We start from the raw sequence: 26,115 nt of genomic DNA on the forward strand, positions 1-26,115 counted from the left end.
ATTTTGTAATTCTTTGATAGATATATGCAGGGTACTTCATTGAAAATAAAAGGTTGCATATGAAGTGTCTGACAAAATGTCATTGTTTCTTCCAATGCAATAAGAGATAAGTGTGTGTAACAACCGAAGATCAAAAAAATATTATTCAATTTGGAGGAGAGGATGTGGTCAGCATCAGTAAGTTACAATACAACAAGTTGTGTTGGGAAAAAATTGGCAATGGAATGATATTTTGAGGCTTGTTGAATGATATTTCCTCCTCCAAATTGCCACCTCTAGTTCATGTGACACACACTATGAAGGAAATAAAATTGCATTTGAACTATTTTTTCTAAAATACTTCAAAGAGATCTTGTAATTTTGAAAAATGTATGAATATTTTACTAAATACCACAAGGATATATCATCTCATAAACGTGATGATTTCTAAATAGAGAGTGGCGAGTTTCAAGACAAATGTGTTGTAGAATATTTGTACGAAAAAACATCAATATAACCTATAGTCATATATACTTGAAATTTCAAGAAAATACACTTGGCAGGTGTAATGCAAGTTCTGTGGCTCTTTTCTTATATCCTCATCACCTATCCAAAAGAGGGAACACTTGTGTTTTGATAACAAGGCAATTTTTGGAAAGTGTGTACAATTATTATTCTTGTAATCAATCATTTCTTATGTTTCGGGTGCTAAGAAATAAAAGAAAGTACATTTTGGGTTCTCTTTTCTACTGAATGTGAATTGTTGAAGTGTTGATTCATTAGTCTAAATATTTTCATAGTATGGCATAAATATTCACAAATTGTTGAATTAGCATTGTGTTGATGATAACTCTCAAGCGTAGTTCTTGTTTGTTTTCATTAGCAGTATACATCAATTTTATAGAAACATTGAAGTTGTATGGTGCATTCATCATCAATAGTTTCCTTTATATATTCTAAGTTGTAATCATCTTTATTGAAAAATCAAAATTTTATCTTACGAGGGAGTTTCCCCTCTAAATGCAAAGGAAGGTTAGATATCAAGGGCCTATCCAACTATTGTGAACAGTTTGCCACATACACTTTTTTGGGCCATTTTTACAGTGACAAATTTTTTTACCAATAGATTTTTGGTGACTCTATTGGGGACCAAAACAAGAAAGATTAATCAATCACCTATGATACAACAACATGGTATTGCCGCATGAGAATGTGCTTCTAGTTCTCCATCCAAATCTTCATTTCCAAGACATGCAAGAAGATATTATTTCAAATTTGAACACTCTAGCATGGAGGTGTAGATGAAGTGCACAGCAATATCATCAAGTAAATCGAGTTCTAGAAGAAGAAGAAGAATTTGGGAAAATCTTGTGAAGAGCTCCTATTGGTCAAAATGTTGTAGTCATTGAAAGAATAGTTGTTATTCCAAGAAGGAATGGCAAAATCTTGGTCGCATCCAAGGTCAAGTAAATAATACTCAGTAAATTGGTTGATGAATGTACCTTCCCTTGAATGAAGGTTGGTGACTCTATTTAGAAGATTGAATATTGGTGACTCTATCTGAGGTTCGAATTCAAAACATGGTTTGGTATAAAGAGAAAGTGGAAAGTGATAGTGATATTGACAGTGATGAGGAATAATTTTCATACTCAAAGAAACAAATTCCTAATGAACCTCTATAGGTATATTTCTTGAAGAATTTCTATGGTGGCAGGAGGCTAGATCCTAAAATGGTTCATCCCTACTTGCTGCAAATTTTTCAAAAGATTGAAGAAGGTGATGGAAAAGATTATGATTTTATTTCTCAAAATCAAGAATATTTTTTACAAAAAGGTTCAACATATAAAGATAAAGAAGGCCTTGTTGAAAAATGCCTTTCAACAATGAAGAATAATGGAAATGTCTCTCATTCACCTGTCTCTCAACAAAATCGGATTTTCATTGATCCTAAGCAAGGTAGCTTCTTGAAAAGTTTCGATAGTGGACAGAAACTAGATCTAGAAAAGATTCATCCGTCTTTGCTCTAAACCTTGCAAAAGATAAATGAAGAAGATGGTAAAGATAATCAATTTTTCTCTTACAAGCCCAAATCATTTTTAGAAATAAGTTCCACATGCTATTATAAGGAAGACCTTGATCATAAAATTGATTCATGTGAATCAAGGATGGATAATGGTGGTCAGAAAATTATCCCAATACCTACACTTATTGCTCATCAAAATCACACTTTCATTTATCCTAATTAGGTTGAGTTTTTAAAAATATTCTATTGCAATGCATGCCTAGATCCTCTGACAAAGTCCATCCTTCTTTACTTAAAACATTGCAAGAACTTGAGAAAGAAGACCCATGCAAGAATTATTTCCTTGGTAAAAAAAAATCCCCTAATCCAAATGTTAGAAAGGAGTCATCTAGATCTACATTCATGAAAGGAGATAGGGATTTTATGTCTAATAAAGGAGATGGTCAAGAAATAAATTCTATAAAAGAAGAAGGGTCTGCTAATGTATCAAGGCATCACTGCGAAGATTTCCAAACCCAGGAGAGCATATTCAATCATCTCAATCCTAATGAGAAAGAAAAAGAGATGTCAAATGTTTTTCAAGGAACTACACAACATATGATTAATGATGAGGGAAATTTGGATCAAGGTGAATTTAATACTACTTTTATTCCTACTTGGTGCCTCAATGCTTCAGATGATGACTTCCTCTATGGAGAAGGCCTTCCTATTCATTCACCCCTAGTCATTAATGATGAGAACTCTATTCCTGAAGTCAATTCTTATGAATATTTTTTGCAATCTTCTACCATTACCACTAATGAAGAAATAACCTTAAGTGAAATCTTGTAGACATCTCTGTTAACTCCTAAGATTGAAGTCTTTACTTTTGAGGATGTTGAGGAGTTTTCAGAAAGTGGTATGATCATCACAAGAGTAGAAGATCATTTTCAAGAAAAGATGATGAGTTATCAAGAAATCATTTTCAAGGTTACATGCAAGTGGAATATGAAGCTTTCCCATTTTGTGATGATGGTCATCAAGAAGAATCCATGAACCAAGTTTTTGAAAACATTGATGAAAATTTAATAATAGGTACGATGGAAATGGGAATTAAAGATAGGCTTCAAGTAAGAGAAGATGACACATTAAGTTCTTACTCTTCCTCATACATGAAACCTAAATTTGAAGCATTCAAGTTCGCCAATGGAGAGACTACAATGAAGAAAATAGAGAAGTACTTTTCCTTGAAGAAATGTGTTGTGATCTAATGATTGAAAAATGTGAAGATGAAGGCATAGATGATGATGCTCTTTCAAAAGAATTTCCCTTACATCAATATCAACTGATGATCAATTCTCCTGATTAGATAGACTCATTAGAGGATGTGCACACCAAAATGGGAAAGATGATTGTTTCTTTTTTGAGTGATCTAATGAGAGAAGAGGAAGAAATACATCATGGAAAGATCCAATCTGACAAGGATGTGCATTCATATTGGAATAATTTCATAGAGAATACAAACACAATCATCCCCGTGGAAAAGAAAGAGTTTCTGGTGTCAAAAATAAGTACAGGAATTCATGATGACCAATCACTAGAATTTTTAGTAGAAGGCTTGTCAAGTGGAGAAAAGTATCATAAATGCATTCATAAATTTGAGATCCATATCCTTCAATTCTTTCAAAATGAGGTCATCAATGATATGCAACATGAAGTAGAGTTGATTCTGAAGTCAGAGATTTTTTATGAGACATGGTTATTTAGATACATGCCTTTATCAAGTGATGAGAAGCATGTTAGGAATCTCAAAATTGGAACTCAAAGAGAGAACTTATACTTGAGTCCATAAGAACCTAAAAGTTGCAACATGCTAGCATGTCATGGTATTTATTTTTCCTAGCCAGTGAATGGATTTCCATGATTATACCTTGAGTCATTGGAGGTAGGGAAACCTACCTTGTACATATTCTAGTTAGGAGTTTTTGTTGTGTTTTTTTGTAGCGCGTACTCTTCCTTTCAGTTGTCCTATTTTTGGTGTCATTTTCCCCCTTTCCAAAGTGGTTTCTCATGTGACTCTAAGCCCAATGGATAAGGCATTATTCTAATTTTTCTGGATTGAGCTTCATCCTTGTTAATCCTTATCCCTAGTTAGAGCCAATTGTTTCTATGGTTCTTGTATCTGCCAAATTGCAAAAGTTCCATCTTTATTTTGAGTCAAGACAAGTTTGAATGTATCAAACTTCAAGATTTGAAAGGACCAATTATCCATTGCATTTTTCATAATTTTCTAACCTTGATTCATCTATGATGTCTCTGGCTCCGTCCAGCACTTCAAATTTTTGAAATTCGATTCCCAAGTCTCAAGTTATGAAAGGTTAATGAAGCATCTTGAAACATGTGTTTCATCTCAAATCTTAACCTCTCCATCAAAAAGGTTAAGATAAATCTCCAAAAAATGTGTTTCCTTCCACATCATTAACCATTAACCTTTAAAAAGGTTAAGGTGTGGGGTTCAAAATACGTATTTTAAGCCAAAATCTTAACCTCTCATTTGGAAATGAGTTAAGATAACCTTTTCAAAAACATGTTTCATACCATTAATCTTAACCTCTAAAATAAAAAAGAGATTAATATTGGAATCCAAAACACGTGTTTCAGGTTTGGTTATTAACCTCTCTGCATAAATTGATGAAGGTTAGAAAGTGAAAGGTGACAATATGATTAGGACTTTAAAGTTTTGAAGGAGACCACTAATGATCTAAACAGATGATATTTATCTTTGACTCTAAAAATAACAACGATGTAAAACCAAAATCTAGAGCCAAAGACAAGTATGTAAACTATTTGGTGAAATATCTCCATTCTTAGCTCACGTGTAGAAGAATTTTGAAGTTGGGCAATTAATGCTACAATGCAGGTCTTCTCAATACAAAACATCTTGGAAAAGAAAACTCAAGGCATATCTAATTTTGATTAAGGGATAAAACCTGAGCTCTATACTGTGGGAATGACATTATTTACTTGCAATGTCCCTTGTGTTGGCAGATTGGTACTGTTGTTCATGATAGTTGAAATCATCAAAGTGTTTGCAAGAAGAAGTCTAAGACTCAAAAGAACTCATATGAGCATCCCACGTATTGAAGGGAGGCCACTCAACCTGCACATCTCTGTTTTGACAAACCTCACCAGCTCATGACATTATGTCCAAATTGGTCTGACTAAGCTTAGAATGATGCATTGCTCTGACATGAAAGAGAAGGCATGTGAAATATTTGTTGGAATGTCATTTGACAAAACATGAAAGCATAGACCAACATGTGATCTATCTGATATATTGTGTTACTTCCAGCTAGTGGTCAATGTACCCTTCTCAACACATGCCTTAGAATATCTGCAAGCATGAGCAATAATCTTGTCCTCATTACCAACCCATAATGTTATCTAATGTTTGAAATTTTGGTAAGTTTTGATTTCAGTATTCCCAAGTGTTGAAGGATATTTGAACATTGAAGTAGCCAAGATGACTCTGCATGTGAATTGTTTGACATAATTCTTCAACTTCCAATGCACAAGTGAATTTTGACTCTCCCTCCCCATCGCATCAAACATTTTTTTCATATATTTTTTACTCCTACAATAAGAGAAAAGTGTTGATTGGATAGATATGGCACATCAAGGCATAGATAATAGAATGTCATAGATGAAGTCTCAAGAGGTCACCTTGAACCATTCTGCAAGCTTCATTATATGATTTGAGTCCTTCTCCATTTGCACAATGAAGATATTAATAAGATGTGAATGCAAGGGGATATAAAGGAGTTCAAACTATTCGAAAGAATGTCCCATATTAAAGCACATCAATTATTGGAAAAATTACCATGTCTGTGGTAAAAAAATTGGGAATAATGTTTTAGAGGAGAGCTGGAATCAATGATAAATGGGAGTGCATCATCTTCCTTTGGAGCTGGCTAAGATGCCATCACAATCATCTCTTGTTGTGTTAACACACTACAGACAAGATTTCAATCACATTGCAAAGATATTGAATGTGTGGTGTATGAAAACCCATGAGTTATTTAACAAAATGCCACATCACAAGTATATCCATTATAAAAATTGTAAGAAAAAGACATATGAGTATTAAAAATCATTGAGAGATGTGAGAAATTATATGACAGGATGCTCCCAATTTATGATGGAAGAAAATGCAACTTGCAGTGATTAAACCAACCTAGATCACATTTGCAGTGATAGAGATCTTATAGAGAAAGTCTATGGGTTCATTCACTCAATGACTATAGATCATGGAATTGAAGCAAAAATGAAACATTGAGCTTCTATAGTTGATCTACTTGGTCGTGTGGGTCCATTGGAGCAGGTCTTGGAAATCAGGTGTTATAGAATTCAATGATTGTTTGATATGAGGGCAAGAAAATGTAATTTATTCCATGCGATTAAAATGTCTAATGATGAAGCACACCAAGGAAATGAACTGTTTAATAAATGTGTAGTCCAATAAAGGATTCAGTAGCAAGCTTTCCAGAGATTGATTCAACCAATATGGATTTAGTTACAGATCATTTGCACACCATTTCCAAAGAGTAGATGTAAAATAAGTCACCATGTGCCTCATCTATTAAGAAACTGCCTATGCAGATTAGGAGAATAATGAGTCACGTGGGCAGAGGCATGTTGAATGTCAATTGGTCACCTCATTATGCTCATGGACATCAAGTTCCTTCCCATGATAGGTTTTGAATGAGCCAAAACCATGCATGCATATCATTTCATTAAATGCTTGATCAATATGAATATAATTACAAACAAAGGCATGAAAAGACACGACATTGGTCTAATAGAATTGCTTCACGTAAAGCCATACATCAACACATCTTTATATAGAAGTTCACATCTGGAGCATGAACCTAGCAACAGAAAAGGTTGATAATGATCAACCAAGTCACCCGTTGGTTGTCACTCTTCATGACCCCTTTAGTTCTATAGATTGTGTGAGATGGAATAAACATGGTCAACATGTGGCTTTCAAAGGCCACACCACTCTGCACCAATATTAGGAAGGGGAATTGATCTACTATAGTTGACCTTCTTTTAGAGTCAATAGACCATCAACAAGTGGACATGCTAATGGCTCATTGAAATCAGTCTCAAAGGATTGAAAATTTTATAATATAATATCAATGGGAAGCCAAGATTATAGTATCATTGTCTAGACTACAGTCAGTGTGTAACCAATTGATGTTGTGAATGATTGTTTGTATGTCAATAATCAATATGTTGAACTATGTCAGAGGTCACGAGAAGAGTTTACATCAAATAACTCAACAAATCATTGATTCAACCTTCTAAAGACATGTTCCAAGCCGTACATTTCAATTAGTGATCTTAGTCATTTAGGGTTAATTTTTGTAAGGTTAATTAACCTCTTCAAAATCATGTATTTTGGAGGTAGTTATTAACCACGAAAGAGTAGTTCTTAACCTCCATGTCTATATAAGGAGTCATTTTTGGCTTTGTAAAAGGACTTTTTGGACTTTAGAAAAAGGTAACACTATGCTAAAATTTTGATCAAAAGTTAATATTTGGAAAGTGTGTACAAATTTTATCTTTGTAATCAAAAATTCCTCATAAGTTCTTGGTGCAAGAAAATAAAGGAACGTGCAATTTGAGTTCTCTAATTTTGAATCTAACTTGTTAGAAATATTTCAAATGTTTATGAATCTTTGGATCAATATTGTGCTAGTGATAATTCTCAAGCGTAGATCTTGATTGTTGTAATTAGTAGTTTAAGTTAGTTCAGGAAAGCTTTGAAGTCATCTAGTGCATTCGTCATCAATGGCTTTCTATTGTTCTTTTAAAATTTTATTTTATTTTTATTTGAAAAATTTCAAAAATATATCATACAAGGGAGCTGCCCCTCAAAACGCAGAGGAAGGTCACATATCAAGGGCCTATCCAACTGTTGTGAATAGTTTTCCACATACACTCCATTGGGCAATTTAAGTGACAAATTTGTTTACCAACACACAAGTAGAAATCTAGAAAGAGATTATACTTGTGAGAGATGTGTGCATACATACATGTTTGAACTTGGGATGAACCTTCTCCAACCTCAATAGGTTGTCCTATTTCACTACGTCCTAAATAAATTCATAATTTAAAACACCATAATTAAAATGTACCCAAATTCTAAATATTCATAATTTAAAAACCATAATGTAATAAACCCTAATTCTAAATATTCATAATTTAAATTTACCATAATGTAATAAACCCTAATTCTAAATATTTATATTTAAAAACCATAATCTAATAAACCCTAATTCTATATATTCATAACTTTAAAACCATAATGTAATAAACCCTAATTCTAAATATTCGTAATTTAAAAACCATAATGTAATAAACCCTAATTCCAAATATTCATAATTTAAAAACCATAATGTAATAAACCCTAATAGGACTAAATATTCATAATTTAATAAAACCTAACACTAAATATTCATAATTCAATAAATCTTTAATATTAAGTTAATAGTAATCCTAAGTTTATATTTACCATATTCCTAATTGGATAAACCCTTATCCTAACTATATACATAAAAAAACTCTACAATACGATTGCACACTATATGAAATACTAAGGATAAAGACATGATACCTCCATGGTTTTGGTATGGCTATTAACAAACTAAATTCAAAATAATCGCATTGATATCTATTGTAGAAAAAAAGATGTGTCAAAAACAATGTCACTTTTTCAAAATTAGGTTTTTGATAACATACCAATTTTCATGGGAGAAAAAATAATTCAACCAAATCAATTAAAAATAAATAAAAATATATTTGGATTCTACAAAAAAAATCCTAAAAGACTCTAATTTACTTCATCTTCAAATCCCTAATTGTTAAATGGAAATTTGCATCCGAAAGTGAAAGTTTTCTTGAAAATTCAGAGTTCAGTGTCAATTTAGGCAAAAAAGTGTAACCCATTATTGTGGGTTCACCCTTTAAACCTAGGATTTGTAGTTTCCATAGGTGGTCTAAAAATGGAACCTGAGAAAGTGAAGGCTATCCTTGAATGGCCTACTCCAAGGAGTGTTGCTGAGGTAAGATATTTTCATGGACTGGCTAGTTTTTACAAGAAGTTTATCAGAGGTTTTAGCCGTATTTGTGGACCCTTGACTGAAGCAATGAGAGGGGATAGGAAATCATTTAAGTGGACTATAGGAGAAGATAAGACTTTCAATTTGTTGAAACAAAAAGGTACAGAGCAGAATGTTTTAGCACTTTCATATTTTAATAAGTTGTTTCAACTAGACTGTGATGCTAGTGGTACTATAATAGGAGTTGTTTTGAGTCAAGAAAGTAGACATATTTCTTAATTTAGTGAGAAATTTAATGATGCCAAAAGAAATTATTATTCTTATGGTCAAGAGGTTTATGCTATGGTTTAGGCATTGAAGAAGTGGAGACACCATCTTCTTCCTAAGGAGTTTGTTTTGTACATTGATCATCAAGCTTTATAATATTTTAATAGCCAAGGAAAATTGAACTAAAGGAATTTGAAATGGGTCAAGTTTTTATAGAGTTATACATTTGTTTTGAAACACAGGATTAGGAAGTCTAACAGAGTTTCAGATACTCTTAGTAGGAGGCAAATTTTGATGACATAGATGCAGATTGAGGTGGTTTGACTCAAGGATCTCAAGAATTTGTATTTGGAGGATATTGATGTTGGTGAAGCTTGGAAAGCTTATACCAAACCTATTACACTTGATAGGATGAAGTGGTTGGATTTTGTAATCCAAGATGGAATGTTGTTCAAAGGAAGTCAGTTGTGCATTTCTAAAAGTTCTATGAGAGATAATCTCATCAAGGAGAATCATAGTGGAGGATTGGTTGGAGACTTAGGTAGAGATAAAACCATTTCTTTGGTTGCTAAGAATTATTCTTGGCCATAGTTGCAGTAAGATATCAAGAATTTTGTACAAAGTTGCAGAGTATGTCAGATGGCGAAAGGAGTGAAGCAAAATATGAGCTTGTGTCATCCATTACCTATACCAAAGAAGTCATGGGAGGATGTTAGTATAGATTTTGTTCTTGTTTTACCAAGGACATAGAAAGGGCATGATTTGATATTTGTGGCGGTTGAAAGGTTTTCAAATATGGAATATTTCATTCATTGCAAGAAGACTAGTGATGTTGTTCATGTGGTGGAGTTTTTTTTCAGAGAAGTTGTGAGACTACATGGTATGCCAAAGAGTATAGTTTCAGACCGGAATACCAAATTTTATGGGTATTTCTAGCATACATTATGGAAATTGTTGAAGATAGATTTAAAGTTTAGCTCATCACATCATCCACGAACTGATGGAAATATAGAAGTTGTGGATCAGAGTTTGGGAAACTTGTTGAGGTGTTTGTTTGGAGATAAGCCAAAAGAATGGGATTTGATTTTACCACAAGAAAAAATTTCATACAATAATTATGTCAATAGGATCACTAGTAAATCACCATTCTAGATTGTATATGGGACCAATCCCATAAATGCTTCTAAATTGAGGTAGTTGGATAAAGGAGAGATAAGTAGTGTTGAAGCATAAGATTTTGTTGAACATTCAAAGAACATACATGAGGAGGTGGGGAAGAACATTAAAAATATGAATAAATAGTACAAGGAAAAGGTATATGTTAAAAGGAGGTATAAGGAATTTCATATGGAGATGAAGTCATGGTTCAATTAAGGAAGGAGAGATTTCCAATGGGTACATATACTAAACTGAAAATGAAGGAGTTTGGACCATGAAAAATAAGGAAAATGCATGATTCTAGAAATGCCTATAAGGTCGAGTTAACTATTGAACTAAATATTTCACCAATATTTAACATTTTAGATTTGACAGAATCTTATGAAGGAGGTGATTGAGATCAAGTCGCAGAAGCACAGTGGAGTATTCTGCCATCTACTTCAGCTACAAAGGAGATATTTAAAATTCATGTTGGAAGAAGCACAAGGAACAGAACATATGAAGATTATCTAGTCAAATGGAAAGGGAGGCTAGTAGAGGATTTTTTTATGGCTAGCAAGGGATGAGTTTGATCATCTTAGTTTTCCTCTAACAACCTAAGACATGATGGGGTCACTTCTCAAACTTCCCCAAGTGTCTGATGCAAGAGCATCCTGGGTGTAAGATAAAACTTGCATCACCCAAAAATAGTTCCTTTATGTTTCTTGAATAATTGTTGTCTCAATATAGAATTTTGTTTGTAGAGGGTTGCTACTTAGTAAGTTAGTCATACAAGCTCAAAATTTCCCAATTTCATAGGTGGATGTTCATCTTAGATATATAAGCCTGCTAATAGAGGCTATGTGTCATATTATGAGTATTTGTGAAGTTATTACATATTTTGGGTGTGCAATTTTGGTAGAAAAACTTTAGGCTCAATTTTGAAGGCCTCGGATGGGCTTCAAAATAGGGTCGACTACAGCTTGCGCTAACTTCAAGCCCTATAGATCAAAAATTGAGGATTTTGGAATGGGGTATAATAGCCAATCAGAGAAACAATTATCAAATTATGGTCTTCCAAAGTTGGGATAATTAAAATTTTCAAAAAAAATTTCAAAAGTGTATTGGGCTGACTCTACATGTATTTTTAGGGTTGGTTGGCCTCAAGGGTTGGAGTTTGATGTCTAGAAACTTCTCGGGTGGCATAAAATTTCCTATATAAGAAAGGCCTATAAACAAGTCTAATATAGCACTGGGTGATAGTTCACAGCTCTATGTTGCAAATTATTGTAACGAAGGTGCCCATGTGATTTTGTATATTGTATTTCAAAATTCAATAATTCTGCATTTGTGGTGATAATAAGAAGCCCATATTTTTTCTCACAAATTGATGTTATTTATTTTTTTATTTGTGTGTTTTTGGTATTAAGGGGGTCACCCTTCATCAATGATAGTTCACATCTCTATGTTGCAAATTATTGTAAGGAAGGTGCCCATGTGATTTTGTATATTGTATTTCAAAATTCAATAATTTTGCATTTGTGGTGATAATAAGAAGCCCATATTTTTGCTCACAAATTGATGTTATTTATTTTTTTATTTTTGTATTTTTGATATTAAAGGAGTCACCCTTCATCAATGATAATTTAACAGAGAGGCAAATTCAAATGACACAGCATCTAATATGTTTAAATAATTGCACAAGACAATTCAAGAATACTAGAATATTCTATTCATTGATTAGAACACATAGGTAGACTAATATCCAACATATGTGGAACTTTTTTGAGGTTGGACATGGTAAAGGATGACATGATGGTGCTACTACATGTGTGAAGAGAACAATTAAAATTTGAGGAAAAATCCAAATTCAAAAATGCACATGACATTGTGGAATGGTGTAACAAATCTTTGTACACAAAATCAAGTTAGAACTCTACAATCAAAGGTTTCTTCTAGCTAGTTGAAGAGAATAATATCCTTTCAAGATATGATTATGATAAAAGTGGGTTTGCTAAATGGCATTCATTTAGGAGTTTTGATTCTAACACTTGGACTATATGGACTGGGGAGATTGCATGTCTTTCTCAATTTTGTCTTGCAAGTGAATGGGAAGAATGTGAGAATACGGAATGGGTTGAATAATGGCAACAAAAATCTAACACACACATTGAAGATGATATAATAAATGAAGGCCCAAATGTTACATTTGCATCAAAGGACTATGACTATGTTTCAGACCTCATACAACCTAGTATGTACAATTTAATTTAATTTATTGTGTTTTTTCTCCAATTTATATTATTTATTTATGTGTGTCATAAATATAATTCAAGTACATGCATGTGTACTTTAACTTATCTTGTAGGACATGTTTATGTTGTTATTGTACCTGAAGATAATGATGAATAGACTAAGTACTGGCTAGCTAGATGTGTGGAACCTAAGAAAAAATTGATATGTCATCAAGTAGATGATGATGGTTTTCAATATCCAATTGGGTCAGTTGTTGTATTTGGCACCTGGCTACGTAGATGCCTAACAAGAAGAAATTGTTTACCAACATTTAAAAACTACCAATCACAAAAGAATATTTTACACTATTCTCATTTGGTGGTGGCAACAAATATCAAATTAGAAAGATACAAAGGGAGACTCACCAATAAGGTACTATGGACAATTTCAATGGAAGAGCATGAGGAAATCATAGATGCATTGCAAAAGAGAGAGAATGTAGATGGTACACTAGGTTGAGTACATCTTTACACGTGTAATTTTTTAGTGTGCTCTTTTTATATGTACTTGTATAATAAATGTATGTACATGTTATCAACAGTATTAATTTATTTCCTTCTTATTTAGGTCTCAAGTACAACTTATGCAAATTTTGATGATATCATGGATAACATCAACATCTTGTGCAATTACATATGGTGAGTATAAATTAAACATGTTTACATTATATGCATAGGAGTTATAAAATTATGATTTTACTTACATTTCAACAAATTAATTTTTAATGTTGGAAGACCCCATTTGAACAAATGTGTTCATCCAATTTTGTATTTGAATCAAATACTATTGTAAACATTTAAAAACATGAGTTCACTTCTATTTGTGTCCTTCATATTTTTTAAAATATACGAGTTCGCGTATTGTACAAATAGGAGTTCAGTTTTTTAAAATATACGGGTTCACTTCTATTTGAAAGTTATTGGTGTGCACTTGATATTAAATTATTTTTCAAATTTAATGATCTCCTATATGTTTCCATTAATTTTACATTCAAACATGTATACATTATTATTCCTATATTTAATTAAATATAAGTGCACATGAGATATGCTTGTACAGATATGTCAATTAAAAATGATAACAAAGTATGAAATCTAAAAGTTCATCATACTATTTATATAAAATCTTGTACAAACATAATATATCATGGTCTAATGTATGATGACATTCAATTTAAGATCAGATGATAACATAAGAAGATGTCATATGCTAACATGATAACATAAGAAGATATCATATACTAGCATGATAACAAGTAGTAAAAATATAACATGGTCTAATGTATGATAAAATGATAACAAGAAGTAAACATTTAATGTAAAGGTGTCCTCATAAAAAGTCCTAAAATAAATGTAAAGTGTATCATAATAAATAAAACGTGTCATAAAAACACAATGTAAAGGTGTCCTTGTAAAAAGTCCTAAAATGAAAAATTAAGACCTAATCTATATAATATACACTCCTCTTCACTCCATGTAAAGAGGACTCAGGTGGATCATCTTGTGCAACATCATGTATTTCATCATATGGGGCATCATGTGTGAGATCCTTTGTGGCATCTTGTGGGGCATCCTGTACGACATCCTGTGTGGCATCCTGAGATGTGTACATGTTTAATTTAAATGGTTTTCATAATGTAGTGCACAAATAAAATTAAAGAATGAACTTATTTAAAATTTTACCATGTGATCATGGATTGCTTTTGTGATGGGAGGGGGTGCAATTATATAGCCACCAGATGTGGTAGTGTTCAAGTCTTGTAAGACAATACGTAAATTCTAAAAATTTGATAAAGATCATAGTGACCTACATTTAACAATACTGGCCTCAAAGGATGATGTGTGTACCTCCATTTAGACTAGTCTTATACTCCCACCAACACTCATGGTGATATCCTCCTAAAATCATGAATACATAAACTTTGAGTCAAAGTTGTATATACATGAATTATAAAGTACATTAGTTCAAAAGTACATAATTTATACTACAAAATTATGAAATAAATGCATATATATCATACTTGAGTACTAGCCAATGTCACAGATGGGTCTAGAGATGTGTGTAGCATGATGATCGCATACTCAAAAGGCCTACAATTGTAATACATAGAGATGAATCAAATTTGTAGGTATAAATTAGTAAGCATGTATGTATATAAATAATAACAAAAAAATCTTGAAAAAGTACATAAAGTAGGTATTTGAGGCTAGGCCTCACCAGTGGATATACTGACACGTGCAAAACTACCAATAGTTGAAGGTCTCAAAAATAGGCTATACTGAGGCCTAGATGGAACACTAGAAACCATCCTTTGTTCATAAAATAAACATGTTATTATCCATGAATCAAGATTGAAGATAAGTTATTAATCATGTACATAAAAATAGTAAAAGGTCATTTTCTTGAAAAGTTCATATTGTAGGTATTTGAGGTTGCGCCTCACTAGTGGATGGCTCGAAACCTGTAGAAGTATCTAACTTTACAATAGATGATAATCCCTACAAAATTAAGAAAAAAGAATACATTAGCACATGTTATTAAATTCAAGTTCCAATATATATTATTTTATGTGTAATTCAAAGTGCATACCGTATAAGGGATGCAATGCTTGAAGGTCTCAAAAAGGGTATACTATCTCCTAGGAGGAATAGTATCATCCATCTTTTGATCATTCAAAATCAACATACTTTATGGTTCATATAATTATAAATGACATTAGAATGTAAATAATTAAGTACTTTATAAATTACAATTAAATTTGTACATGGTTCTTGTGATTTTCTTCCTCTGCACAAAGAAGATCAACATATGATGACACGTCAAAATCATCACCATCACCATGAGCAACATAAGCCTCGTCACCAAAATCACCACCCTAGGCAACTTGGGCATCATATGCATATTTCCTCACAACTAGTACAAATGTGTTCAAGGCTAGAAACAACCCTCACATGTGTCCAATGCTCTACTAAATTTCCTGAAAGGGCACTCAACGAACTAAGAGAATATGATATTGCCTGATGATGAACAGGTGCTAGAAAAATTGGTACAAGAAGAGGAACAAGACGCTGAGGGTGTCAACAATTCCTAGTATTATCACTAAGCTTTTCCCCAGGCATATCCCAAGGCATCCCTCCTCTGATCCCCTAAAATGGTTTCATATCAAAATAATTGGTTTTTAAATACAATTTTAACTCTACCCATAATTTCCTAGGAAAGTACATGGGCACCTCATGATTAATGTGTGGTGGATGGTCAAATACCATCCACCACCACTCCCAAAAATGCTCTGATATCCAGGGGTATGTAAACCATCTAATAGAAATGTGGGCCTTCTTGTTACTTATATTTTCACCCATCTTTGGGTTAAAAAACAATCTTTTCAAATTATTTTTTGATTTTTCAAGTCATGTACCTATTTATAAGAAAGGTGGTTAGAATAATATCGAAAGCTATCTATCACAGCATCCAAGATCTAAATTGAGTCTATAATGACTTGCATGATATCTGCAAGGCAAAGTAGCTGAGCGGAGGATGTGTCTCGTGCCTAAAAGTATCAATGTCTCACATGAGGGCATGCATGTTATGCCTCATGCTCTCTCATATCTCTTCAAGGGTAGGTGGTGGAGGAGGACTAGGTAGTTGTGGAGGTAGGGGTGGGGTGGGAGGTTGTGGCAGTGGCGGTGGATGTTGGGATAGAGATGGAGGGGGCAAAGGTGGGTCCTGACCAAATATGTCATTCATGGATATAATTTGCATATATATATATATACAACAAAAAAATTCACAATTACTATATAATTAAAAAATTCTAAAACATTTATCCAATTACATCTTTCAAACTATTTAAACATCTTAATATGTGTCTTTAACTACGAATACAACTTTAATGTTAGGGTATTGATATGGGTTTATAGTTCATGGTTTTCATTTACATATAGAATTTAGCATCTATAATAGGGTTAGGAATATAAGGTTTGAAATTTAATTTATTATCTAGTTGGGCATTTGAGGTTTAGGGTTATTTTTAGGATTGGGGTAAGGGTTTGGGATTATGCATTAGTTAGGATTCAAACTAGTAATGTGACTCTAGCTAGGATTGGATTATGGTTAGGGTTCAAACTAGTAATGTGACTCTAGTTAGGATTGGATTATGGTTATAGTTCAAACTAGGATAAAGTTTTATAATTCATCTTTGAATCTAAAACATAAATATAATTACATATTTAAAACCATCTAAATATCTAATAATTCTTTAACTACAAATTTATCAAAAAGGGGAGGAGAGAGAAATAGGAAGGAAAGAGAGAGCATATAAATTTCATTTTCATAGGTTGGTACTAATTTAAAAAATTGAAACCTATTTTACATTCAAAACAAAGAGATTAGGTGCTTGTTATGAGTTACATGTAATGCCCAGCCATGTGACCCAAAGAAGTTAACCTAAAGTTCCACTAAGTTTGACAAACATTTTTTGTTTTGTTTAAAGTTAAAGATAATAACTTAACAACAATAGTTATAACATAGCGGAAGCAATTAACATTCACATAAACACATACCATAAAATAGATTACAATTCTTAAGGGTCCCATGACCTTGAATCACATTTAAGTTTAATTAATAATAAATCTAATATCTAATAAATCCACATCAAATAATAATATACCAGTATGAAACCATTTAAATAATATACAATTATATATGATGCCACTTGGCAATAAATAGAATGCACAATCATCCATTGTACAGGTCAGAGGGTATGAAAGGCTGAAATAATATACATCATGAAATAAATTACATCATCTCTTAAGATCTTATGAAATCAAATACAATACAATAGTACAACCATCCATCATAGAAATACAAGAACAAATAGAAAGGAACATCTACACAAACCCATCAATAGTGACATCTGACAGTTAGATCTCAATGGTATAAGAAAAAGCACTACCACCCGACCTCATGGAACCCAAAAAGGTCCACTCCCATCATGCTGAGGAGATAGTCTCAAATAGGATAACAAACTCAAAAGTCAAAAACTAACATCTAGGTTCAAGGAATCACCTAAAATCAAACTATCTCAAAGGGTACCAAGACACAAGTATCAACTAATCCCAAAGGCAACACAAACACGTGGGAAATCTACTATGCAAGTGGGCAAGTGTCATTGCATGAACCAACTTTGGGGTTACTCGGCTAGTCTTTTAATCCTTCGGCCCCCTAGTGACTCTATGTGGCACTAGTATCCTTTCGTATTGACAAGGCATACTAACGAGTCAACTCTAAGGTCACTCGGCTAGTCTTTTAATCCTTCGACCCCTTAGTGACTTTTTGTGGTACCAATATCTTGTTAATCTATTTTAAACCCATTTAATGAAATAACCTATAATGGGTTACCCTGGCAGCCACTTTGGGTGTCGGCCTCCATTGCAAGCCACTTCCCAACTTAACATACAAATAACCTACCCTAAGCCCAGTCAAATCAAAAGATCACAAAATACCACATACCATACATTAGTTCTTAAACAAGAAACTGACAAGTATCAGAAAACACTGATCATAATCACAGATTCCACCAATACGATCATCCTAATAAGACTGATCCCAAAATCAAGTACACATAAAGCAATTCCATGTCACAACATGACATCACCAAAAATAAATCATACAAACACCTCAATCCTATACAAGCGACTGAAAAAAAATCCAAATACAACTGATCGAAAACTCAAAGGTTATATCAGATGGGTCACACCATTCACCCCAGTTTCACACAAGAACACTGAAAAGTAATAACAATCAATATATCAAAACACCTCATAGAGCATAGAAGACACATTACCATGGTTGAGTATAAAAGATCATATACAAACATCATCATGACATCACAAAATAAACCCGCAAGCCTCTGGTAAACATCCTGACTAGCCAAAGCTAAGACAAACCCAAAAACTCCAACACCAGTAAATCACATGTTATATAGAGTGCATACAAAAGTGAATTTCATAATTCATTAGGTTTTGAAAACCCTAAAGTTCAATATTTACTAAAAGTTTTCAGATTAAATCACAAACAATTCTATAATGGAAATCAATTTTCTCAAACAAGAGTTTCAATCCAGAGAACTTCTGAAAATATAAACACAAAAGACATGAAGAAGACAGGAATTTGAATAATAAGCAACTATTGCAAAAACCCACAAGATCCTACCTGGATCTAATGCTAAAACAATGAGCGCACAAACACGCAAGAATCTTCTTTTTCCTTTGAAAACCCTCTTTTCAAAAATTGGCTCCTCCAAACCTGTGTATCTAGATATGAGCTCTAATTTCCTTAATAAAGAGTTTTTCCCCCAAATCAAGGCTTTGATCATGCAATCATGCAAAAACCCTTTGTCTTTAATTACTATATTTTAATTTTCATGCACAAACTTTATGCAATTTAATTAAAATAAACTTTATTAAATTAAAGCTTTCTCTCCCTTATTAAATCATGTGACGTTTTTAATATAATATTTATTAATTTAATTAATAATATTATTTAGAGTTTATTAAAAATAAAACTCCTAAACAAATTATTATTAAATTAAATAAATATAAATACGCTTGAATTAGAACTATAATCAAATCTTTTAAATTTAATTCTTTCATGCACATTTAAAGAACTTTTTTTATTAAAATATTCTTTTATATTTTCTTTTCCTCCACTTTATTAATTAGTGCAAGCACTATTTAAAGCATAGTTTATTATTTAAATTAATAAGAATATTAAAGCTCATTATTTAAATACAACTCTAATCTAATAATTATTAATTAAATAATCATAATAAAATAATATTTAATATTTAATCTTTTAATATTTTAATTCTATTTTTTATCCAACTTCTTAAATTAGACTTTTAAAATAAATATTTTAAACTAAAGTACATATTTAATTAATTTTTAATTAATTAAATAACATCATATTCTAATCTTTCTTCAACCAATTTTGTAAATTTAGACCTCTATTTAGACTTCTAATTTTAAAGCATAAATTTAATTAGTTTTTAATTAATCAAATATTCACATATTTTAATATTTTATTTTTAATCAAATAATATTTATTACTCAACTAATAATATTATTTAGAGTTTATTATTGAAATAAAACTCTTAAATAATAATTATTTTTTATATTAGAAATAAGGAGATCAAAATTATAAAATACCACAAAGTATCAAAGTTCAGAGGCCAAGCCTCACACCATCAAAATGAAGTATATACAATGAAACAACAGAACAAAATCATAGACCATGACACCAAGTAAAGCTCATCAGCCTAGGTATCCACCCAAGCTACCCAACCCAAGGGGACATCCATCCACACCATGCTTTTCGGATCTTGAATTTGATTCTGCATGTAAACCATCTTACTAGAAGCATTGTGAGGTCTTCTTTTAATCTCATTGCTAAACCTACTAAAGGTTTGATTGAAAACATGTATGTTATCCAAGTGCAGCCTCCAGAAGTATCCATGATTAACCTCATTCGCAAAAAAGGTAGCATGATCGTCCTTGAGTAGCCTTTTGAATTTAGCCTTGTTGATTTTCATGGTCATCTGAATCTGCGAAAAAAAATTAAAATAAGTGAGACTTCGGAAAACCTCAGTAAGCATTCTGGGGATATTTTGAAACCTATCTTCATTTCTGCACTAAATAATAATTATTAAATTAAATAAATATAAATATGCTAAAATTAGAACTTTAACTTTATCTTTAAATTTTATTCTTTTATTTAATTAATTCACAAAAAAAATTTAATAATATATTTATTAACTTAATTAATAACATTATTTAGAGTTTATTATTACAATAAACCTCCTAAATAATTATCATTAAATTAAATAAATATAAATACGTGAAAAATAGAACTTTAATAATAAAAATTAAATTTAATTCTTTTATTTAATTAATTCACAAGACATTTTTAATAATATATTTATTAACTTAATTAATAACATTATTTAGAGTTTATTAGTAAAATAAAACTCCTAAATAATTATCATTAAATTAAATAAATATAAATAGAACTTTAATAAAATCTTTAAATTTAATTCTTTTATTTAATTAATTTCTCAATTGATTAAATAGAATTAAATATTAAATTTATTTATAAAATTTTAATTAAATTAAATCATTAAATTATATTTTAATTTGAATTAATTATAACAGAAAATCACAATAAACCCACAAAATCAAATATGACAACTCAACTGAAGACATAGGACAAAAAATAAAATTCCAGGGTTAAAATCATAAATTCACATCACTTGACAAATTTGGATGGGTAAACTAACTCAAATACTTGTCCTACTTCCTAGGGCAATTGGCTTAGGGTTTAGGATTTGGACTCAAGAGTTATCTCCCCACTTATACCATTGAAATATTGTGATAGGGTACACTCATCTTGGCAATTCAAGAAAGTCAGTACCCAATAACTACAATCTACATAAAATCCACGCATGTACAAGCACAATATTCTAAACTAAACAAGCAATGGCAGCAAGTGGTTCATTGTGTAGGTCCTAACTAGCAGGTGACTACGACTCCCTTCCTTAACCACATCAGAAATGTCAGACATAAAGAAAACATACATGCACACCATACACATGCAAGTATGGGGTAAGTATCGATAGAAATTGCATAAAAATCATTTGTCTAACTAACATCATTCAATAACTGAAAGTCAATGCGTTAACATATATATCATCATCAAACATAATCATAGCACATGCCTAAAAGAATCCAGTCAAAAAAAATCAAAAAAGTCAAGTAGGGGTAGGCATTACATTACATAGATAGATATTTTTTTGAAAAAAGATAAAAATGAATAAATTTAAGTCATAACCATTCATTACATAGGTCACTTTATATGGATATACACAATATAATCTCTTAACACCTATCATCGCTAATATAAGTTCATCATGAGAATTTGAGGCATGCTTAAATTTATCTTAATATAAGGCATATATTGTTGGAAATATAATAGGGAAGTAAACTCTGAGAGGGGGGGTGAACCAACACTTAAAACTTTCAACCTCTAAAACTATTCACCACACATCCATCTCACAATCTGTGCATATAAAGTGGAATACCAAATTAAGCACATACATCCATAGCACGAAAGTAAAATATTCAACACATGTATGACACAAGATATTTGGTTACCCATAAACCCTCCAAGGAGAAGGTAAAACTGGGGTGGGGATGACACCCACAAATCTTCACTACTACAGTAATAAAATGTATCCAATGAAGGTTACAATATTTGACCATGAAACCTGATCTACCTTGTGAAACATCTACCCTATTAAAGGCTTACAAGATTGTTAAATCTTACCCTGTTAAAATATATAAACACCCTACTAAAAGTGTGCCTGGTAAAAGGACTTTAACTTACAATGAAGTAAGCACCCTATTAAAGGATTTACAACAGCCTGTTAAGACTACTCTGTTAAGAGATTTAACTGATTCACCTGTTAAAATGTCTTAGCAATGATCCTTCAGTTAGCACTTTGTTGCTTGATGTTAGATCACCTCTATACTAATGTGTACTTGATCCATTATGATCAGATGTATCTCTGTTGTCCTCTGATTCCTTTCCTTTGTTCTCCTTTAACTAATTATGCAATGTAACTTAATTCATAACACCTAAATCACCATGAATGCTTTGTTTTTGCATCCAAACTCTCTTCGATTCTCCTTAGCATTCATTATAAAGTTTTGGGTTTGTCTTCCTTAAGAAGACCTAGGTGACTTAGGATTAGGTATGAATCAATGGTAGTGATTCACCCATGTTGCTACTTAAACCTTCCCTTTTTCTGATTGGATGGATGTAATGCATAGGGATTCACAATTAAGATTCGTCCTTATCATCAAAGATCGTAAAATAATCCTTAAGTGGGCTCAAAAATGGTTTACATAGTAGTTTGTGCCAATACAAACAACTATGTCAAAATTGTATGACTTAGCATCTGAAGTCCCTAGTCCTCAGCATTAAATGTAACTTCAATATTGTCACTTGGCATCTAAATGACTCAGCATGCACTGGTTGCTAGGCACTTGAATCACTCAGCACATACTATCTGCTTGGCATCTGAGTGACTCGATACTCACTGTTTACTCGGCATGCTCTATCTTATATGTTATGCTCAACATATGTTACTTGTTCGGCATGAACTAAGTAAATGACTTATAATGACTTAAGTATATAGACACTCATTTGTCAAAACCAATTTGAGATCAACAATATATGTATATATGAAATCATGTAAACTTATCCACGTACATGAACTAATCCTTATTGAGTTTTAGTGGATGCTAATATGAACCATCTTGAGAATTTTATGCACCATCACCAAACTCAAGAATCATATCATATTGTTCTATACTCCATAATTTATGTAATTATGTGAATTCCACTTAGTTGACTTACAACTATATGAAATAAGTTAACATTAAAATTAAAAAGGATTTGGTGAAGATGATAAAAAAGTTGGAAATTTTTTAATTTATCTAAACAAATGTTTAGGCCCATTATATGAATATCTTACTATGGTTATAAATTAAATTTTAATTAAAACACAAGAATGTGAAAAAGAATCACAAATGTAGTATGAGACCAAGGCAAAGGCTTAGAAGGTAATCTTATCTTGTAAAGTAGTATGAGATCAAATCTTATCTTGACTCAACAATAATTCATTGAGGTAATTCAGAGGATCATTAGACTAGACCTTAATATTTTATACAAAATCATGAAAAAGAAACCTAAGATGATTAAATAAATAAAGAAATAGGATATACACCTGATAAGTAAATTAAAAATTTGTCAATCTTATATGCTTATTGATAAATAATCCAACTATATACTCACTTTCTATTTATTGTACAATTTAAGAAACATTAATATATTATTTAATATAAAAGCTAAGAGATTGTGAGATAAATTTATTTTTAAATTTATCTTAATGAATGGTTATGACTTGAATTTATTCATTTGTATATCCTTATAAAGAGATGGAGGAGAGAGAAAGGGAGGAGCTCGAGGACGACATGAAATGAATGTGGATTTTTATGTTTTTTGGTTTTCTAAGTTTAGGATTTTCAAAATTTAGGTTTCTTTGCATGTTGAAGCTTTTTTTATTGTTTTACCTAATGTTAATGTTTTTTGTTTTTATTGTTTTACCTAAAGCTGATGTTTATGTTTTCTACCTAAATTTTGCATTTTTGAATTGAAATTGAACCTGTAGTTTATGTTTTCAGTATCAGTTGAACCTATAGTTTATGTTTTTGTTTATAGTTTACCTATTTTATGGTTTATACACTTTTTTTTTAACAATTTTTAAAATAAATAAAATGAAAATCTAAATATTGATATAAAAGTAATAATGATGAACAAAAATAATAAAATAAACCTAATTTTTAAGTTTTAAAAAAATGAAATAAAATAATAGAAAACAAATAGACATACCTAGAATAGTGAAAAAAATAGTTGGGGGTGGATGGGGGTGGATAGGGCTCTAAAAGCTGGGCTCATGTCTCTCTAATATCACTATCACAATTTGGAAGAAGTGAAAATGACAAGAAATGCCCAAAACCCTATTTAAATATTTTTATGAATAGGGAGCCTAATTGCGAAGAAATTGAGTGCCTGATTCATTTATAATCAGACATATGATGAGCTTTGATTGCCCGATCCATACTCACACATCGAGTACCCAATTTTAAAAAACTAGGTCCCTAATATTTTTAATATGGATTGGGCTACTAAAGCTAGCCAGGTGCCCGGTTCTTAAAAATTGGGCGCCCAATTTTGAAGAGGTCTCAATCCGCAAAATGGACTTCTATAGGATTGAGACTCGTTTTCTTGCTCTCACCCATTGATTTGAATGATGGGGATGAAAAAATAAAATATTACATCAAATGTCAAATAGTTGATGAATAAAGAAAAATCAAACCAATGACTATTTAAAATGATCTTTCTAATGTTTTCAATGGATAGTTGACACTCATCTTCCCACAAAATATCATTAATTTTCCTCTAACATTTATAATGCGTGAATTTTCATAGTGTTAATATAGGCCTGGTTATAGAGAATGGAGAGGTGAATCAGTAATAAAGAATTCACTGGTTTCAACTTCTTTAAGCTTTAAGCACCAAAACATTCAATCAATAACTTTTATATATATATATATATATATATATATATATATATATATATATATATATATATATATATATATATATATATATATATATATATATATCTATATATATATATAACTTTCAAAACATGTATCCACAATTAATCAATCACACAATATAAACTCATATTTGATCTCATGGAAAACAAATTTGGGAAAAACCACGGTGGGAATTAGTACCTACTAAACCTATAATTTTTTGGAATACACCTTGTGAGGAACTTACCCATTTAAAGGTTACAAAAGAACTATTAAATGCTACCCAGTTAAGGGATTTTTCTTTAGCTTTGTTAGAACCTTTTCCCTATCAAGAGAAACCTGGTTAGGTGGCTTTAAACATTCTACTCAAATTCCACCTTATTGGAGGATTTATAACGAGAATCTGTGAAGATTCACCCTATTAAAGGGTTTCATAGTTACAATTATTAGAAAGCAATAGATAAAGTGATTTGTGAAATTGTGCTACCTCTACATAATTAGATCCTATTAAGCTTTAAAATTCTTCTCCACACCCTATACTCTTCCTTGGCTTGATTCTACTTGATTCCTTCACTTTCTCAATCACTAAATCCTTATACAACTCGCAATCAACAAATAACTTCTTCATCAACTTTCTAATATATAGAACTTATTCCACTGCCTTAGAATAAACCCTAGATTGAATGATCTAGATCATATTACACAATACATGGTATATCTAACCACTCGTAAAAAAAATTCTTTGACCACATCGTCTTACATATGAATCTCACTATGGAAATTGAACCATCTTCAAAACTCATTTTGACAAAAAAGAAACTTCTTGAAGAATCCACCTCCAATGCATACCTTGGGAAATGTGATGCTAAATCCTTTTCACAAGTCATAAAAATAACTTTCTACTTCATGACATTCATCACCAATCTCATTGCCACTTTGAATCTCTTCACGGATCTACAAATCTGCATCACATGATCAAGAACTTGATCTAGTTTACCTATTCATTCTGTTAACATTGCTTCCACTCTAATAAACTACATTTACATGTCTAGAATATAAGTTGTGATATTGAACCCAATAGTAAGAG

Source organism: Cupressus sempervirens, chromosome 5 (genome assembly GCF_028749045.1).
Source record: "Cupressus sempervirens isolate cs-2001-9-10 chromosome 5, ASM2874904v1, whole genome shotgun sequence".
NCBI lineage: Eukaryota > Viridiplantae > Streptophyta > Pinopsida > Cupressales > Cupressaceae > Cupressus > Cupressus sempervirens.